The following is a 19,913-nucleotide window of genomic DNA, read 5'->3' on the forward strand; positions in this document are numbered from 1 at the left end:
GCCACAGTATTTATGTAGCTGGTCCAGTTAAGTTTCTGGTCAACGATGACCCCCAGGATGATGTTGGTGGGGGATTCGATGATGGTAATGCTGTTGAATGTCAAGGGCGGTGGTTAGACTCTCGCTTGTTGGAGATAGTCATTGCCCAGCACTTGTGTGGCGCGAATGTTACTTGCCACTTATCAGCCCAAGCCTGAACGTCGTCCAGGTCTTGCTGCATGCAGGCACGGAGTGCTTCATTATCTGAGGAATTGCGAATGGAATTGAACACACTGCTATCATCAGCGAACATCCCCACTTATGACCTTATGATGGAGGGAAGGTCATTGATGAAGCAACTGACGATGGTTGGGCCTAGGACACTGCCCTGAGGAACTCCTGCAGCGATGTCCTCGTGCTGAGATGATTGGCCTCTAACAACTACAACCATCTTCCTTTGTGCTAGGTATGACTCCAGCCAGTGGAGAGTTTTCCCTCTGATTCCCACTGACTTCAGTTTTACTAGGGCTCCTTGATGCCACACTTGGTCAAATGTTGCCTTGATGTCAAAGGCAGTCACTCTCACCTCACCTCTGGCATTCAGCTCTTTTGTCCATTTTTGGACCAAGGCTGTAATGTGGTCTGGAGCGGAGTGGTCCTGGCAGAACCCAAACTGAGCATCGGTGCGCAGTGGTGAGTAAGTGCCGCTTGATAGCACTGTTGCCAACACCTTCCATCACTTTGCTGATGATTGAGAGTACACTGATGGGACGGTAATTGGCCGGATTGGATTTGTCCTGCTTTTTGTGAACAGGACGTATCTGGGCAGTTTTCCACATTCAGGTAGCTGCCAGTGTTGTAGCTGTGCTAGAGGCGTGGCTAGTTCTGGAGCACAAGTCTTCAGCTCTACAGCTGGGTTGTTGTCGGGGCCCATCACCTGTGCTGTATCCAGCACGCTCAGCTGTTCCTTGATATCATATGGAGTTCACTTGGCTAAAGACTGGCTTCTGTGATGGGCACCTCAGGAGGAGGCCGATGTGGATCATCCACTCGGCACTTCTGGCTGAAGATGGTTGCAAACGCTTCAGCCTTGTCCTTTGCACTCGCATGCTTGGCTCCGCCCTCATTGAGGATGGGGATATTCATGGAGCCTCCTCCTCCCATTAGTTGTTTAATTGTCGTCCACCACCATTCACGACTGGATGTGGCAGGACTGCAGCGCTTTCATCTGATCCATTGATTGTTGGATTGCTTGGCTGTCGATAGCATGCTGCTTGATGTTTAGCATGCATGTAGTCCTGTGTTGCAGCTTCCCCATTTTGGCACCTCATTTTTAGGTATGCCTGGTGCTACTCCTGACATGCTCTATTGCACTCCTCATTGAACCAGGGTTGATCCCCTGGCTTGATAGTAATGGTAGAGTGAGGTATATGCCAGGCCATGAGGTTACAGATTGTGGTGGAATACAATTCTGCTGCTGCCGATGGCCCACGGCACCTCATGAATGCCCAGTTTTGAGCTGCTAGATCTGTTCTGAATCTATCCCATTTAGCACGGTGCAGGGTGTCCTCAGTGTGAAGACAAGACTGTCACTGCTACCAACGCTGTCATGGACAGATCCATCTGTGACGGGTAGATTAGTGAGGACGAGGTCAAGTAGGTTTTTCCCTCGTATTGGCTCTCTCACCACCTGCCGCAGGCCCAGTCTGGCAGCTATGCCCTTCAGGACTTAGCCAGCTCAGTCAGTAGTGGTGCTACCAAGCCATTCTTGGTGATGGACATTGAAGTCCCCCACCCAAAGTACGTTCTGTGCCCTTGCTACCCTCAGTGCTTCTTCCAAGTGGTATTCAACATTGGAGGAGTACGGATTCATCAGCTGAGGGTGGTAATCAGCATGGAAGTTTCCTTGCCCATACTTGACCTGAAGCTGAGATTTTATGGGATCTGAAGTCAATGTTGAGGACTCCCAGGGCCATTCCCTCTTGACTGTATACCTCTGTGCCGCCACATCTGGTGGGCCTGTCCTGCCGATGGGACAGGATATACACAAGGATGGTAATGGAGGAGTCTGGGACATTGGCTGAAAGGTATGATTCTGCAAGTATGACTGTCAGGCTGTTGCTTGACGAGTCTGTGGGACAGCTCTCAATTTTGACACAAGTCCCCAGATGTTAGTGAGGAGGACTTTGCAGGGTCGACTGGGCTGGGTGTGCCGTTGTTGTGTCCGAAGCCGGTGCCTAGGTCGATGCCAGGTGGTCCGTTCGATTTTATTCTTCTTGTTTCTTGTAGAGGTTTGTTACAACTGAGTGGCTTGCTAGGCCATTTCAGAGGGCAGTTAAGAGTCAACCATATTGTTGTGAGTTTGGAGTCACATATAGGCCAGACCAGGTATGGACAGCAGATTTTCTTCCTTAAAGGACATTAGTGAACCAGATGGGTTTTGACAACAATCCAATAATTTCATGGTCACCATTACTGATACTAGCATTTTATTCCAGATTTATTTAATTAACTGAATTTAAATTCCCCAGCTGCTGTGGTGGGATTTGAACTCGCGTCGCCCGATCATTTGTCCAGGCATCTGGATTACTAGTCCAGTAACATTACCACTATGCTACCTGGTTGTTAAATAAGGCTTCAGATGACTGGGAAGTTTCAGCAAGAACTTCCACAAGTCTGATGAAAAGCCTGAAATTTTAGTTACACAAAGCAACAAGGACAAAAGCTTGGGTAGCTGTCCGAGCAAGATCGAGAGACCCACATGGTATGTTGCCTACCTGGTGCCAGGATAAGGGACATCTCGAACCGGCTTGAAAGGATATTGGTGAGGGAGGGAGCGGATCCAGTTGTTGTGGTCCATGTTGGGACCAACAACATAGGGAAGAGTAGGCAAGAGGTCCTTTTTGGGGGAGTACCAGGAACTAGGAGCTAAATTAAAGAACAGGACCTCATGGGTTATAATCGCTGAATTATTACCTGAGCCACGTGCAAATTGGTATAGAGGTAAGCTGATTAGGGAAGTAAACACGTGGCTAAAGGAGTGGTGTGGGAAAGAGGGGTTCCATTTCATGGGGCACTGGCACCAGTATTGGGACAGGAAGGAACTGTACCGTTGGGACGGGCTCTACTTGAACAGGTCTGGGACCAGGGTCCTAGTGGAAAGGATATATAAGGCGGTCACATGGACTTTAAACTAGTACATAAGAAGACGTAGGAGCAGGTCATTTGACCCCTTGAGCCTGCTCCACCATTCAATAAGATCACGGCTGATCTGATCTTGGCCTCAACTCCACTTCCCTGCCCGCTCCCCATAACCCTTGACCCCCTTACCTTTCAAAAATCTATCTATCTCCACCTTAAATATATTCAATGACCCAGCCTCCACAGCTCTCTTGGGGAAGAGAATTCCAAAGATTCACAACCCTCTGAGAGAAGAAATTCCTCCTCATTTCCGATTTAAAAGGGTGCTCCCTTATTCTGAAATTATGCCCCCTAGTTCTAGATTCCCCCACGAGGGGAAACATCCTCTCTGCATCTACCCTGTCAAGCCCCTTCAGAATCTTGTGTTTCAATAAAATCCCCTCTCATTCTTCTAAACTCCAATGAGTATAGGCCCAACCTTTCTTCATAAGCCAACCCCTTCATCTCCGAAATCAACCTCGTGAACCTTCTCTGAACTGCCTCCAATGCAAATATATCCTTCCTTAAATAAGGAGACCAAAACTGTACACAGAACTCCAGGTGTGGTCTCACCAATGCCCTGCAAAGTTCTAACAGGACTTCCCTACTTTTATACTCCGTTCCCTTTGCAATAAAGGCCAACATTCCATTTGCCTTCCTAATTACTTGCTGTACCTGCATGCTAACTTTTTGTGATTCATGTACAAGGACCCCTAGATCCCTCTCTACCTCAGCATTTTGTAATCTCTCCCCATTTAAATAATGATTTGCTTTTTTATTTTTCCTACCACAGTGGATAACCTCACATTTTCCCACATTAAACTCCTTCTGCCAGATTTTTGCCCACTCACTTAGCCTATCTATATCCCTTTGGAGATGCTTTGCGTCCTCCACACAATTTGCTTTCCCACCTATCTTTGTATCATCAGCAAATTTGCCTACATTACACAGTCCCTTCATCCAAGTCATTAATATAAATTGTAAATAATTGAGGCCCCAGCACTGATCCCTGCGCCACCCCACTATTTACAGTTTGCCAATGTGACAATGACCCATTTATCCCGACTCTGTTTTCTGTTAGTTAGCCAATCCTCTATCCATGCTAATATATTACCCCCAACCCCGTGAGCTCTTATCCTGTGTAGTAACCTTTTATGTGGCACCTTATCGAATGCCTTCTGGAAATCCAAATACACGACATTTACTGGTTCCCCTTTATCTACCCTGCTCGTTACATCCTCAAAGAACTCCAGCAAATTTGTCAAACATGATTTCCCTTTCATAAAACCATGCTGACTCTGCTTGACTATATTGGGCCAGAACTTTGGGTCCGCACGGGTGAGTACGCACTGGGTACTCACGCGTAGGCCCAACTAAAGTGCCAGTTTCATGCATGCACTGCGCATGCGCGGGAAACCGGAACTTCCGTTCCCTTAAAAGGAAGGGGTTCACAGGTCGAACACGTGCACCGGAGAGGCAACGTGTACGCCTGGAACTTCCGTTTTTTTTGCAGGTTTCTCCGGGAGGGTAAATCTCCAGGAGCTACGCTTGTAAAAAGCAGTCGCAAGGCCTGCTTTTAACAAGGTAAGTGGTGAATTAAGTTAAATTAAAACATTTTTTCCACAGGTTTATTATTTTTAAATACTTTAAAGAAAGGTAAGTTTATTTTTAGCCCCATTAGAAACTGTAATTGATTTTTTCAAAAATTTTAATTATTGTTTAAAATAGTTATTTATGTAATTTATAGTTATTTTAAAAATGTGATTTTTAAAACATTTATTTGAAGTTTTAGTGATGTTTTGGGGCTGAATTGTATTCATGGATTTGACAGGTCTTCCTGTCAAATCTATGAATACAGATTCCCTGCTACCATTGGCTCTCCATGGCCCACGTGATCCCAGGGGACGCTTTGAACTAACTGCGCCCCTGGGATACGCAATCAATCACTGCGTGCCGGCAGTTGGAGGAGGCCCAGGATCGGAAACCCATGCGGGCCCACAGCACAACGGCCGGCGCGCTAGGTAAGCGCAGGTCAGAGGCGTGCACCCGCGGGAAGCCTCCGACCCGAATTTCTGGGCCATTATGATTTTCTAAATGTCCTGCTACCACTTCCTTAATGATGGACTCCAGCATTTTCCCAATGACAGATGTTAGGTTAACTGGTCGATAGTTGCCTGCTTTCTGTCTCCCTCCTTTCTTAAATAGGGGCGTTACATTAGTAATAGTAAATTGGGGGGGGGGGGGCTCGGGGAAATTACAATACAAATAGTAGTACAAAAACAAATGAAAAGGAAGCGAGTCAAGTTGCAGTCAGATATTGTACTTTAGGCACTATAGGTAAAGGGAAAACTAAAAGATGTAAAGCGATTAAATCAGGAGAGCGAAATAAGAAATGTGAATAAAGCATCAGAGCTGAAGGACAGGCTAGGGTATGTGGCCCAAATAAGCATTCTTTATACAAACATACGGGGTATAAGGAATAAATTGAATGAACTGCAGGCACGAATTCAAATTGGAGGATATGACATGGTAGCCATTACTGAGACATGGCTACAAGACGGTCAGGACTGGGAACTAAATATACCAGGTTAGAAGGTCTACAGGAAAGATAGGGAAAATGGCAGAGAGGGAGGAGTAGCCTTAGTGATTAGGAATGAAATCAGTTCAATGATAGAGAATTTAAAGAGAGCTAAGCAGCCATTGGAGACCTTATGGGTTGAATTAAGAAATAAGAAGGGATCTAAGTGGGAGTTGTGTATAGACCCCCTGGTAGCAGCTCTGAAGTGCTAGATTGTGTAAATACAGAGATTAGACAAGGGTGTAGTAAAGGCAGAGTGATTTTAATGAGGGATTTTAACTTTCATATAGATTGGGAAAAGCATACTAGCACCTGTCAGAAAGGTGGTGAATTTCTTGAGTGTGTCTGGGATAGTTTTCTACAACAGCATGTCCTAGAGGCAACAAGGGGGCAAGCCATATTAGATTTAGTAATGAGCAATGAGCCAGATTTAGTTAACAGCCTAAATGTGCGTGAACATTTATCCAATAGCGATCATAGCATGATCGAGTTCAAAGTAGCGTTTGAAAGGGAGAAACTCAAAACAGCTACTAAGATTCTAGATTTAGGTGAGGCTGACTTTAACGGGATGAGGCAGAGACTGTCCAAAGTAAACTGGGCAAATCTGTTGATGGGTAAAACAACAGATGATCAGTTGGAGATGTTTAAAAAAGAATTTAACATAATCGAGAACCAGTTTATATCCCTGAGGGATGAGAGCTCTACTTGCCAAAATAAAGAGCCATGGACAACTAAAGAAGTAAGGGACAGCATAAAACTGAAGGAAAGGGCATACAAAAATGCAAAAAATAGCACAGATCCTGGCGAATGGGAAACAAAAGAACAGCAAATGGTCACAAAACAGATAGTAAGAGCTACAAAAAGGGAGTGTGAAAAGAAACTTGTAAGAGATATCAAAATCAATATGAAGAATTTTTACAGTTACATTAGGAAAAAGAGGGTGGTAAGGAGCAATGTTGGCCCCTTAAAAACTGAAAGTGGTGATATTGCCAAGACAATGGGGAAATGGTGGACATGTTTAATAATAGAGGATAATATTCCAAAGAAACTAATTAAATCAGGGACTCAATAAAATTAACATAGGTAAAATAACAGTAATAAAGAAAATAACGGCATTAAAGGGTGACAAATCCCCAGGGCCAGATGGTTTCCATCCCAGGGTTTTAAAGGAAGTAGGTGAGCACATTGCAGATGCCCTAACTATCTTCCAAAGTTATCGAGATTCAGGATCTGTCCCTTTTTAGATTGGAAAATTGTGCATGTCACTGTGCTTTTTAAGAATGGTGAGAGAAGGAAACCAGGGAATTATAGACCAGTGCGGGTACGGTAGCATAGTGGTTATGTTACTGGACGAGTAATCCAGAGGCCTGAATTAATGATCCGGAGACGTGAGTTCAAATCCCACGACAGGCAGCTGGGGAATTTAAATTCAATTAATTAAGTTAATCAGTAACTAAATCAGCCATGAAACTACCGTATTGTCGTAAAAACCTATCTGGTTCACTAATGTCCTTTAGGGAATGAAATCTGCCGTCCTTACTCGGTCTGTGTGTGACTCCAGACCCACATCACAATGTGGTTGACTCTTAACTGCCCTCTGCGGTTCAAGAAAGCGGCTCACCACCACCTTCTCGAGGACAATTAGGGGTGGGCAATAAATGCTGGCCTTGCTAGCGACGCCCACATCCCATGAACAAAATTTAAAAAAAAGTTAGCCTAAGATCTGTTGTGGGGAAATTGCTAGAGTCTATAATTAAGGATAGGGTGACTGAAAACCCCAAATTTTTAGTTGATCAGAGAGAGCCAGCATGGATTTGTGAAAGGTAGGTTATGCCTGACAAACCTGATTGAATTTTTTGAAGAGCTGACCAAAGTAGTGGACAGGGAAATGTCTATGGATGTTATTTATACAGACTTCCAGAAGGCATTTGATAAAGTACCACATAAGAAACTGTTGTCTAAGGTAGAAGCCCACGGAGTTGAGGGCAAATTATTGACCTGGTTAGGAAATTGGCTGAGCGGCAGGAGACAGAAAGTAGGGATAATGGGTAGGTACTCAAATTGTCAGGATGTGACTAGTGGTGTCCCGCAGGGATCTGTTTTGGGGCCTCAACTATTCACAATATTTATTAACGACTTGGATGATGGCATAGAAAGTCATATATCCAAATTTGCCGATGACACAAAGATAGGTGGCACTGTAGGCAGTGTAGCTGAAAGCATAAAATTACAAAGGGATATTGATAAAGTGAATGGGCAAAACTGTGGCAAATGGATTTCAGTGTAAGCAAATGCGAGGTCATCCACTTTGGACCTAAAAAGGATAGAACAGGGTACTTTCTAAATGGTAAAAAGTTAAAAACAGTGGATGTCCAAAGAGACTTGGGGGTTCAGGTACCTAGATCATTAAAATGTCATGAACAGGTACAGAAAATAATCAAAATGGATAATGGAATGCTGGCCTTTATATCTAGAGGACTAGAGTACAAGGGGGCAGAAGTTATGCTGCAGCTATACAAAACCCTGGTTAGACCACACCTGGAGTACTGTGAGCAGTTCTGAGCACCACACCTTAGGAAGGATATATTGGCCTTGAAGGGAGTGCAGTGTAGATTTACCAGAATGATACCCGGACTTCAAGGGTTAGGTTACGAGGAGAGATTACACAAATTTGGGTTGTACTCCCTGGAATTTAGAAGGTTAAGGAGTGATCTGATCGAAGTTTTCAGGATATTAAGGGGAACAGATAGGGTAGATAGAGAGAAACTATTTCCGCTGGTTGGGGATTCTAGTACTAGGGGGCATAGTCTTAAAAATTAGAGCCAGACCGTTCAGGAGTGAAATTAGGAAACATTTCTACACACAAAGGGTGGCAGAAGTTTGGAACTCTCTTCTACAAACGGCAATTGATGTTCGATCAATTCTTAATTTTAAATCGGAGATTGATAGCTTTTTGTTAACCAAAGGTATTAAGGGATATGGGCCAAAGGCAGGTATATGGAGTTAGATCGCAGATCAGCCATGACCTCATTGAATGGCGGAACAGGCTCTAGGGACTTAATGGCCTCCTCCTGTTCCTGTTTTCCTATGTTCAGTGCCCAAGACATCAATGGCTGATTGCTTCAGCAGCTTAGCCCTCTCGCCAACTTTGTCTACAGAAGACTGCCCCTGTTCCTGGCAATAGGAATTTTAGTCGAAGCCAAGTGAATCTGGACCGATTGGGCACAAATTCTTCTCAATCTGCTTGGTCAGAGGCTTTATCTAATTTGGAGCATTCTGTAAAAACAAAGCCTCTACGTCACATGTTCATTTGCTGAACTCCTCTAGGAGAACTGGAGCTTTTCCCTGAAGCATGGGATTGCCACATTTCAAATGTACAACAAGCTGTATGAAAATAAACCACTTCAGAATTTTGAGAAACATTATAGAGCCAATCAGGCCTGGACACAGCAGAGATCACTTGAAAATATGGTCTCAACTTTATATTCTTATACTGATCCCAAGTGCAGCAGGGATGTTTAAGCTGTACAGTCTAGAAAGAAAAGTTTAAGAGGGGATCTAATTGAAGTGCATAAAGCATTAAATGGTATAGAGAAGCTGAACCCAAACAATTACTTCAGGGTGAATCAGGACAGTAGGACATGAGCACATAAACTTAACCTATTTTAGAACTTTTTTGCCACTAAAAGGATGATAAATATTTGGATAATCTACATACATGCCAGCTGTCAGCTTTTCAACCTTTGAGTCAGCTTGTCAGTGTTTTACAAGAAAAATCAGCATTTCTCAATGGTATTGGAGACTGTCTATCAAACAATCAGATCATTTGGAAGGTGTGACCAGAGGTTGTTAGAACCAGATAGGTTGGAGAGTGGGGCTTATACCAATTTGACATTACTTTCTCCCAGTGTTTCTTATGCACAAACTTGAGGCAGAAACAATTAAAATGAGCTGTTGGGTTCTGAGAGTCTCAATTATTTAGTAATTGATCTTAAAGAAATCACGTAGAACAAATAAGCTGTTAACATCTAGTTTCTAAAACTTTCTGGGACATGCCCAACTGTGAGGTTTATTTTCTTCAATGCTAGTTGTAGGTGATGTCACTGTTCTTGTGGAATTACCAAGGTTTGAAAATAAAATAGGAGCTGGGGTTGGAGCATTTTGCTTAAGAAAAATAACAGAGGTTCACGTCCAGAGTTACAGTGGGCTCCAAAATTCCAATAAATGCACCAAATCAGGTATCAAAAATCTAAGGGTTCTGGGAGGAGTGCTGCCTCTACAGGAAATAAATCTCATGCCTGCAGCACCCACATATTCCTGCAATAATTTCTAAACCATTACTGCTGATAACTGTGCTTTTTATTGTAATAAAAACAATGGAATATTGGGTGACCCTGCAGCTTAGGTAATGACTAGTCTGTGTCTTCTTGCACTCAAATTTCTGGTCTTCACTTGTCATAGCTCAACACAGCTCTGAATATAGACCTATCCGCTTCTTGGTGGCTGTATCAACTTTTTAAAGCTGTCAGTCAGCTTCTGCTAGTTTTCTAGGTTAAAACATACAAATCTACTTGGTGAGGTAGTGGAGCCGAAGACAAGGGAATTCAAAATGCAGCTGGTGTGGGCTGGGTTAGTTGGAGTAATTCAACGGCAAACTTTGGTGGATCAAATGCCTGTTTCTTGTTTCAGACCAAGGTCAGAGACCTTGTAAAGGATTACAGTTGTAAATTTACAGAAATAAGACTACTAGAAATATCTATTAGGTGAAAATGGTATTGTTGCTTGCTTGTAGCATGGCTCATAAGTGGGATACGTGCTAATTCAGCACCAGACCCCACACTGAAGCCTGAAGGAGCTCATGAGATGGGTACCCTTTCCCTAATGTCCTGCTCTTCCATTTATCATCTTCCTCAGAGTAGATGGCAAATTTTGACTGCTCTTTTGTAAAGGAGCCAGATATATCAGATGACTTATTAAAATAGTAGGCCCATTGACCTCGGGCGGCACCAAAGTTGCCCAGGGATCAACCAGTGCTTGTACCAGTACTAAGATGGGATAGATTCAGAACAGATCTAGCAGCTCAAAACTGGCCATCAGCAGCAGAAGAATTGTATTCCACCACAATCTGTAACCTCATGGCCCGGCATATTCCTCACTCTACCATTATCAAGACAGGGGACCAACCCTGGTTCAATGAGGAGTGCAGAAGAGCATGCCATGAGCAGCACCAGGCGTATCTAAAAATGCGGTGCCAACCTGGGGAAGCTGCAACACAGGACTACATGCATGCTAAAAAGCAGAAGCAGCATGCTATAGACAGAGCTAAGCAAGCCAACAATCAACGGATCAGATCAAAGCTATGTAGTTCTGCCACATCCAGTTGTGAATGGTGGTGGACCATTAAACAACTAACGGGAGGAGGCTCCATGAATATCCCCATCCTCAATGATGGTGGTGCCCAGCACATGAGTGCAAAAGACAAAGCTGAAGTGTTTAAAACCATCTTCAGCCAGAAGGGCTGAGTGGATGATCCATATCGGCCTCTTACTGAGGTGCCCATTATCACAGCTAGTCTTCAGCCAATTCGGTTAACTCCACGTGATATCAAGAAACGGCTGAGCGCACTGGATACAGCAAGGGCTATGGGCCCTGACAACATCTCGGCTGTCGTGCTGAAGACTTGTGCTCCAGAACTAGCCACACCTCTCGCCAAACTATTTCAGTACTGCTACAACACTGGCATCTACCCGACAATGTGGAAAACTGTCCAGGTATATCCTGTTCACAAAATGCAGGACAAATCCAATCCAGCCAATTACTACTCTCAATCATCAGCAAAGTGATGGAAGATGTCGTCGAGTGGCTATCAAGCGGCACTTACCCACTAGTAACCTGCTCACCGATGCTCAGTTTGGGTTCCGCCAAGACCACTCTGCTCCAGACCTCATTACAGGCTTGGTCCAAAAATGGATAAAAGAGCTGAATTCCAGAGGTGAGGCGAGAGTAACTGCCCTTGACATCAAGGCAGCATTTGACCGAGTGTGGCATCAAGGAGCCCTAGTAAAATTGAAGTCAATGGGAATCCAGGGGAAAACTCTCCTAGCACAAAGGAAGATGGTTGTGGTTGTTGGAGGTCAATCATCTCAGCCCCAGGACATCACTGCAGGAGTCCCTCAGGGCAGTGTCCTAGGCCCAACCATCTCCGCTGCTTCATCAGTTACCTTCCCTCGAAGTAGGGATGTTCACTGCTGATTGCAGAGTGTTCAGTTCCATTTGTAACTCCTCAGAAAATGAAGCAGTCCATGCCTGCATGCAGCAAGACCTGAATGACATTCAGGCTTGAGCTGATAAGTGGCAAGTAACATTCATGCCACACAAGTGCCAGGCAATGACTATCTCCTACAAGCAAGAGTCTAACCACCTCCCCTTGACATTCAACAGCATTAGCATCGCCGAATCCCCTACCATCAACATCCTGGGGGTCACCATTGACCAGAAACTTAACTGAACCAGCCACATAAATACTGTGGTTAACAAGAGCGGGTCAGAGGCTGGGTATTCTGCAGTGTGTGTCTCCTCTCCTTACTTCCAATAGCCTTTCCATTATCTACAAGGCACAAGTCAGGAGTGTGATGGCATAGTCTCCACTTGGCTGGATGAGTGCGGCTCCAACAACACTCAAAAAGCTCAACACCATCCAGGACAAAGCAGCCCACTTGATTGGCATCCCATCCACCACCTTAAACATTCACTCCCTCCACCACCGGCGCACCATGGCTGCAGTGTGTACCATCTACAAGATGCACTGCAGCGACTTGCCAAGGCTTCTTCGGCAACACCTCTCAAACCCGTGACCTCTTCCATCTTGAAGGGCAAGGGAAGCATGCGCATGCTAACACCATCACCAGCAGGTTCTCCTCCAAGTTACACACCATCCTGACTTGGAAATATATCGCCGTTCCTTTGTCGCTGGGTCAAAATCCTGGAAGTCCCTCCCGAACAGCACTGTGGGAGTACCTTCACCACAAGGACTGCAGCGGTTCAAGAAGGTGGCACATTACCACCTTCTCAAGGGCAATTAGGGATGGGCAATAAATGCGGGCCTCGCCAGCGCCGCCCACATCCCAGAACAAATTTTAAAAAAAATCAACACCCTAGAGAATGGGTGTGAATAAATAGGTGTTCTGCGCAATGGAGGGAAGGATAGATGCCATCTTAACAAAACTGACAATATGCTGGGGCAGGTTTTCAGTGGGTGAGGTTATAATACTGAACAAATCCTTGAACAAGTCCCTCCTTGATTGTTCTCTTTCAAAAAGTGTGGTGGTGTTAATATAGCTGCTCCACGGTTTCAATCACATCCTGCTGAGTCGACTTGGATCACAGTGGTCCTGGAGCTAAGCTGATTCCATCAGGTGCTACCAAATACAATACTGATTAGGGTGACGATATCACCAAACTTGGTCGCTCTGCGGGAATTATCATCTCAGCATGAGATGGCTCACCCTACAGGTGCAGCAAATTTGTGACCAGTGCCTGTCGGAGGCAGTTTGATGTCCGGGCATTCCAAGTGCCTTCTCTCTGGCTTTACAAACTAAGAATGTACCTTAACCATGCATATCTAAGTGAGCAGCCTTGTGAGCACCCCATTCCCAAGCTGTCTGACTTGAGAGTGCTGCAGTGCTTTTGTGTCACGATGGACATCAAGGTCTTTCTGAACTGAGAATTATCGAGCTTCATGTTTCAGCAAGTGAGTCCATTGTGCTGATCCTTGAGCTTTTCACAGCGACAGAAAACAACACAGACAGATTTCACCGGGATCCAGGGCACTCGATGCAAATTTTAAAACAAGGAGCCAGTATCACCAATGGCTGAGTTGGGGGTGACCAGAGTTGAACCAATCAGTGTAGGATTTAGCAGACCACATCTAAAGAAGGCATTGATTAAATAACAAACTGAGCATCAGATCTATTCTATTCTATGATTAACTATTCAGACAGAAGTGTAAATTTGGGATGAGACCAATTAAGTTGGGTTTCCATCCCTTGTAGGTGTCCAAATTCCGACTGCAGTGGGGTGGACACTTCAGCTCATTTTTCTGTCACCAGCTCAGAGGCACTGAAGCCAGTTGTACTGCCCCAACTATCACCCTGGCTGAATCAGAAAGTTAATACAGACTGAGGATTGAAACTGGGACCTTCAACTGGATAGCTCAGTTAACAACTGCATCCTCAGTTCAGCATTCTGGCTTTAGCTTTTATCACTGGTGTGTTATATCCCTCAATCACCTTAAAGTTCTCTACTTTTTGAAAAATCCCACGTATTTGGTTAAAGAAAGATTATTCCTAAAGTAATAGTTTTATAATCTACTGAGATAATACCGCTTTCAGGATATCACGATCACTCTTGTGAAATTGAACTACAGCATCTAAATTTCTATTAGATTTTTGAAACTCCTACCTAGTAAAGGCTTTAGTCAGCATAGCAATAAGTAAATTGTTACAGATAATACTTCCAAATATCAACAGGAAAACCAGGACATAGGTCATAATGGGATCAATGTCATGCAATTCTCGATATCCATATTGATGAACAACAGTAATTTGAAAAACGGTGAAGAGTAATGAGTCAAGGGTATGTTGTGAATTTCCTGCAAAAGAAGTACCAATATTTTAAATCCTTTCCTTAATAAAGTAAAGTTACCATCCCTGAGGTCTTGATTCATTCGATTGTAATTTACAATCCCGGTGCATTGTCCCCAGAATATTTCGCTGCTAAATGTCTCCACTTGACTAACTACTTTATTCGCTCAGACCCATAAACTTTCATTTTTGGACCAAGAGAGTATATACTTCTTTCACTCCTTTCATTTTTCTCATTGTTTCTATCCTTTCCTTCCCTGTGGGCTACAAGCCAGCCTAAGTAGCACATTGTGCAATAAAATGTTTCCTCGAATTATCTCTGCTCCCTGTGTGTGCTTCACATGCCACAAAAAGCACGTTCCCCCTTGACATTTTCTGCCATTCTGGAAATTTGTCTAATGCTTCCAGTTTCAAATTGCAAAAACCTCAAAGCAACACTGAATTTGGTACTAGGCCCTATTAAAACAGAAATTCTTATAGATATAGAAGTACTGAAAAATGGTGAGACCATGCACAACATTTTACTAAATCAGTTCAAATCCCGATACTGTATTTGACCTTGATTTTCACTATACTGCATATTGTAAGACGAGGAGCCAAGCTAACAAGATTCTGCATAATCAGTGTGCTAATTACAGCATTAAGTATATTGGACCCAAAATCCCATGACCCATTTATCGCAGTATGGTGGAAGGGCCGGGACTTTGATACGCCAGGTCCCGAACTTCCCTGGGACCTTGTTTAATGATGGAGCCTTTTTGCTCTCCCCACCCCTGACCATTGACACAGACGGGGTGGAGGGCCAGGGCAGCGAGATCCCACATCCCTAGCCTGGGAAACGTGATTGGGGAATTGTCAACCAGTACACACAGAAGGGAGAGATGTACTGGCCTCAGAAATGGTGGGCGTGGGGCCCACATTAGGCATTCAGGCATAGGTCATGGCCCAGCGTTCTGAAGAGAAGTTCAGAGAAGCATTTCTTAATCTTTAAAGCAGCCCTCGTGTGTGTGTGGGGGGAAGGGGGGGGGGGGGGGAGTCTTAACGCTACATTTTGCAACCTCCTGGGCGGGACAGGCAGAATCCCAAGTTGTATCCCTTGTGACGTAGTTGCCTACCGGTAATTTCCTAATGATCCTAGCGTAACTTCCAGGAACGCAACCCCCCCCCCCCCCCCCCCCCCCCCCCCCCCTACTGTGGAACTTTGGATAAATTATTTATTAGCACATTTTATTCATTAGGCAGTTTCCTTTGTGACAATTGTGAATTTTGTAGACCTGCTGTAATGTATTATTCTCATAGGAATTAAGCCTAATCTGGTGAGGGAAGATTACCACTGTGTAATGAAACTGTAATCCCATTTATAAAAAAATAGCTTATGATTTGTTAAACATATAATGCATGAAGCAATCTTTCCCCCAGGAGGTTGGATATGATTAATTCACATCCAAACTTCTGCTTTTAAATTTACGAAACAATGAAACAAGAAGGTAAAAAGAGAAAACACTAAACTACCAATGAACTATTTTTAGCATATAAATATTTATATGTATATGATAATGATCGCCATCGACCTGAAACGTTAACTCTATTTTTCTCTCTGCACAGATGCTGCCTGACCTGCTGAGTATTTCCAGCATTTTCTGTTTTTATTTCAGATTTCCGCATCCGCAGTATTTTGCTTTTGTGTTGATACTAATTGTATTGATGAAATACAACCTTGTTATGAGGAAGACATAAGTGGCTAATGTAGACAAAAAAGTTAATGCAAAGCAGTGACAGGGTCACCAAAATCTGATTCACTTGGTAATAGCTACATTATGACCGAGCCTTTAACTCAACCTGCACGATTACCCTGCTTCCTGCTTTTGAACAAGCTCATAACAAACTGACTAATCCATTTACTTTAACTACTTACCTATGAAAATAAACCAGAAGGCAAAGGTAAACGCGATAACCATTTCAGTAAATATAAACAAGTATTTCAACACAAGGATGATGATTTTGTGAAGGATGAGAATAAATGGTCCAATAAAACTGTAACAAGAAAAACAGATTTTATATCTGTAGATCTAAATTATCACCAAAATCACACCGTAGCAAGCAGAAAGTTTGGATGTTTATTTCATTTCTCTGCTCCCACTCCCTACTCAGCTATGTTCAGTAACTAACTCCATAGGAAATCTACTCCGCAACTAACTCCATAGGAAATCTGTTCTGGTGGCTCTAGTTTAGAGCCAGGAACTGAGTGCTGAAATGTGGCCTGGATTTCCCTCTGATTTTGTTTTTCCTAACTAGTCTATTATGTGGTTCTTTATCAAACAGCTTTGATCATATTCCATGTCCAGTGAGCAAAGTTATGTGCCCTATGACTAGTTATTTGGGGATAGACAATACTTGGCCACAGTGACTATTCTGAAAATGTGTGCTCCACATATCCCTACTTTGAGAAAAAAGGTTTCTTCCAAACTCGACGCTTATTTGAGGCTTGTTAATTTTAAACCTGCGTTCTCTAGTTCTTTGATAACTCTAAGTTAATTTTCCTCTTTATATCCACATCACGCATGTCTCAGTATTTTAAAGACATGGATGAAAAATGTAATATGATATAGCAAATGTTGCCTCAAAATCCTGGAACTCCCTACTTAACAGCACTGTGGGAGTACCTTCACCACACAGACTACTGTGCTTCAAGAAGGCGGCTCACCACCACCTTCTCAGGCAATAAATGCTGGCCTTGCCAGCAACGCCCACATCCAATGTTCCCTTTAAGCTGCGCACCACGCAGCGCTCTGCAGCTCCCGCACAGTCGGCTCACCAGCTTTTAAATGGGAAAAACCGTGCATGTGCGGTGTTTTGAATGGGCCGCGCACCCAAAAAAAAATGAAAGGGAACATTGCCCACATCCTGTGAATTAATTTTTAAAAAACAATCTATACATGGTTGCAATAATTCATTTTGCTTTACAGGTAAATGGTGTGTGTATGAGCCTGGCTCATAAGAGCCAAATAAACTGGAAACTTTCATTGAGTGATCAGTACTCACAACAAAAATCCTTGGTCTTCTCCAGGTCTTTTTGAATGAGGTTAATGCTGCAATTGTAGCATGTGGGAGTTTGTGGAGACAGTGAGATCCCAAGCACCACATCTGCAGTAAATGTCTGCAGCTCGATTAACTTCGGCTCAGAGTTGTTGAGCTGGAGTCTGTGGTGCAGACATTGAGTGGCACAAGGGAGGGGGAGAGATCCTGGACACTTTCTTCCAGGAGGCTAACACATCCCTTAGATTAAGTAGTACGTTAGAGTTGGTCAATGGTCAGGGACAGGAGGGTGTGACCGCGAGTCAGGAAGGACCTTCACTTTGACCAACAGGTATGAGATATTTGCTACCTGTGGGGATGAGAACAAGGACTCCAGGGTGGATGAGAAAACTGACCATGGCATCATGGTGCAGGAGGCCATTCAAGTGGGGGGAGTGAAAAGGAATGTGGTAGTGGTAGGGGACATTATAGTCAGAGAGATAGATACTGTTCTCTGCAGCCGCGACCAGGAGTTCTGAAGGTTGTGTTGCCTGCCTGGTGCCAGGGTAAAGGATGTCTCCTCGCGGTTGAAGAAGAGCTTGGAGGGGGAGAGTCCAGTTGTCATGGTCCATGTAGGAACCAACGACATAGGTAGAACTAGGAATGAGGTTCTGCTGAGAAAATTTAAGGAACTAGGATCGAAATTAAAACACAGAACCTCACGGGTAATAATCTCTGGATTGTTACCTGAGCCACGTGCAAATTGGCATAGGGACAAACGGATTAGAAGGTTAAATGCATGGCTCAAAGAGTGGTGTGGGAGGCAGGGGTTTCAATTCATGGGGCACTGGCACCAGTACTGGGGAAAAGGGGAGCTGTTCCGTGGGGACGGGCTCCACTTAAACCGGGCTAGGGCCAGTGTCCTGGCGAATCGAGTAACTAGGGCGGTAGATAGGGCTTTAAACTAATGAAGGGGATTGGTGAGAGGATTCAGGAAAGGGTAAATTCAAAAGCAGTAAGAGAAATGTCAAGACTGTAGAGCAGAGTAATGATCTGAGTAAAAATAAGCAGAGTGGGTCAGGAAGGGACAAAGATTAATAAAGGTAATAGGGCATTAGTGACTAAGGTGACATCAGGGGAAAACAAAGTTGAAGCTAAAGGTACTATATCTGAATGCACGAAGCATTCGCAACAAAATAGATGAATTAATAGCGCAAATAGGAATAAATATGTTTGATTTAATAGCCATTAGAGACTTGGTTGCAGAGTGACCAAGGTTGGGAATTAAATATTCCAGGATATTTGACTGAGGAGACAGGCAGAATGGAAAAGGAGGAGGGGTAGCCCTGATAGAGAGAAAAAAGACAGTAGAAAGGATCTTGGCTCGGAAAAACAAAATGTAGAATCAGTTTGGGTGGAGCTAAGAAACATCATGGGGCAGAAAACACTAGTGGGAGTAGTCTATAGGCCCCCTAACAGTGGTTGTAGTGTCGGGCAGAGTATAAATCAGGAAATTACAGATGCATGTAACAAGGGTAATACAGTAATCATGGACTTTAACTTTCATAGACTGGGCAAACCAAATGTGCAGAAACAGTGCAGAGGAAGAGTTCACGGAATGCATTCAAGATAGTTTTCTAGATCAGTATGTCAAGGAACCTACAAGGGAATTGGCTATTTTAGATCTACTACTGTACAATGAGACAGGGGTAATTAATAACCTTGTAGTAAAGGAGCCTCTGGGGAGCAGTGATCATAATGTGATAGAATTTTATGTTCAGTTTGAGAGTGATTTAGTTAAGTCCGAAACTAGAGTCCTAAATCTGAACAAGACTAACTATGTAGTTATAAGAGGTGAGTTGGCTAAGGTAGGTTGGGAAACTAGATTAATAGATATGAGAGTAGAAAAGCAATGGCAAACATTTAAAGAAATGATTCATAATTCGCAACGAATGTACATTCCCTTAAGGAATAAAAACACCATGGGAAAAATGGCTAACGAGAGAAATTAAAGATAGTATTAGATTAAAGGAAGAAGCTTATAATGTTGCCAAAAATAGTAAGCCTGAGGATTTTAGAATTCAGCAAAGGAGGACCAAGAAATTGATAAAGGGGAAAATAGAATGAGAGTAAACTAGCGAGAGACATAAAAACAGGCTGTAAAAGATTCTATAGGTATGTAAAAAGGAAAAGATTAGCAAAAGTAAATGTGGGTCCCTTACAGGCTGAGACAGGAGAAATTATAATGGGGAATAAGGAAATAGCAGAGAAATTAAACAAATATTTTGTGTCTGTCTTCACAGAAGAAGACGCAAAACACCTCCCGGAAATAGTAGCGAACCAAGGGTCGAGAGAGAATGAGGAACAGAAAGAAATTAGTATTAGTAAAAAAAAAAATAGTACTGGAGAAATTAATGGGACTAAAAGCCAATAAATCCCCTGGACCTGATGGCCTACATCCTAGGGTTTTAAAAGAGGTGGCTATAGAGATAGTGGATGCACTGGTTGTCATCTTCCAA

At 43.5% G+C, this 19,913-nt stretch overlaps 1 protein-coding gene across 1 annotated transcript in view; it reads right to left on the reverse strand.

Annotated features, from left to right (window-relative positions):
• LOC147112415 (uncharacterized) overlaps nucleotides 1-19,913 on the reverse strand; it is a 164,674-nt gene that overhangs the window by 18,456 nt on the left and 126,305 nt on the right. The window lies entirely within an intron of this gene.

Source organism: Somniosus microcephalus, chromosome 9, assembly GCF_052327205.1.
Source record: "Somniosus microcephalus isolate GS21.2 chromosome 9, FLI_Smic_1.0, whole genome shotgun sequence".
NCBI lineage: Eukaryota > Metazoa > Chordata > Chondrichthyes > Squaliformes > Somniosidae > Somniosus > Somniosus microcephalus.